The sequence below is a fragment of the Myotis davidii genome, unplaced genomic scaffold (genome assembly GCF_000327345.1).
Source record: "Myotis davidii unplaced genomic scaffold, ASM32734v1 scaffold1285, whole genome shotgun sequence".
Classification (NCBI taxonomy): Eukaryota; Metazoa; Chordata; class Mammalia; order Chiroptera; family Vespertilionidae; genus Myotis; species Myotis davidii.
The window spans coordinates 12,476-13,953 of NW_006296049.1; the positions used below are offsets into that span (position 1 = coordinate 12,476).

The window sequence follows — 1,478 nt, forward strand, 5'->3', positions numbered from 1 at the left end:
AATAAAGAACTTTTACCATTTGCAATAGCATGGATGGACCTGGTGAGCATTATGCTAAGCAAGTAAGCCAGTCAGAGAAAAATAAGTATTACATGATCTCACTCATTTATGGAAAATAATGAACAACATAAACTGGTTAACAAAAACAGATCCAGAGACATAGAATCATTGAATAGACCATCAAACCTCAGAGGCAAGGCAGGGGAGGATGGGTGGGCATGGGATGGGGGATGGAGAGTGGGGGTAAGATATTAATCAAGAACTTGTATGCATATGGGCATAACCAATGGATACAGACACGGGGTCCATGAAGGCTGAGACTGGCGGGTGGGGACAGGCTGGGAGACAACATTGGAGGGAAAAGGGGAAATATGTAATACTTTCAATAATAAAGAATTTTTAAAAACTATATGCCCCAACATGCAGGGTTTAAGACCTCCTTCATTTGCTTCTTGATGCAAATGAAACTGAAAAAAAACCCTATTTTTCTTACTCCTAGAATTAGTTCATTTAAGATCTGGCCTTCCTGATAGGATTTTGGCAGTTCCATGTTACTATTTTATATTCATCCTTGGTCAGATGCCATTCTTCTTCTTTTTTAAAAGATTTTTCCCCGTCGTATTGTCTGTGCCTTGCGTGGCGCCAGGACAGGCAAAGCTGCCTGTCTCTGGGCAACCAAGGGCTGCTCTACTCCCTGGGTTATGGCTGCTGGGAGCAGAGAAGCTCCAGGCAGGCAAAGCTTGAGGGGACTTAAAGATATTTTTATTGCTCTTCCAGGGATGGTGACTTCAAGCATTCATCATGGTCCAGCATTTGATATACCGTCGGTGACTGTCCTACAATACAGCCTCTAACAAAACTAGGATGTCCCAGCTCTAGCCAGTTTAGCTCAGTGGATAAAGGGTCAGCCTGTGGACTGAAGAGTCCCAGCTTCGATTCCAGTCAAGGGCACATGCCCGGGTTGCAAGCTCGATCCCCAATAGGGGGTGTGCAGGAGAGAATCAATGATTCTTTCTCATCATTGATGTTTCTATCTCTCCCTCCCTCTCTGAGATTAAAAAAACAAAACAAAACAACAAAAAAACACCCAAAACAAAAAAAGCTAGGCTGTCCCGAAACCCTGGCAATAGAATTGTTTACCTTTATACCAAGAAGCTTGGGAAAGCACCAAAATCTGCATGTGGAATGTACTCAGGCTGACTTTGTGGACAGGTTCCTGCTGTGAGACCTAAAGTTCTAATGATATTGTCTAAAATGAAACATGTCAGCAGGGCATACGGTGGATCCATGTGTGCTAAATGTGTCCATGACAGGAACAAGCATGCTTTCCTTATTGAGGAGCAGAAAATCGCTGTGAAAGTGTTGAAGGCAACAAGCAGAGTCAGAAAGTTAAATAAATTTTTTAATATATTTTTTATTGATTAAGATATTACATATGTGTCCTTATCCCCACGTTACCCCCTACCCCCCCTTCATGC

At 42.6% G+C, this 1,478-nt stretch overlaps 1 pseudogene; it reads left to right on the plus strand.

Moving 5' to 3' along the window:
• The first annotated feature begins 801 nt into the window (after positions 1 to 801).
• LOC102760275 overlaps positions 802 to 1,478 on the plus strand; it is a 16,578-nt pseudogene continuing 15,901 nt past the window's right edge.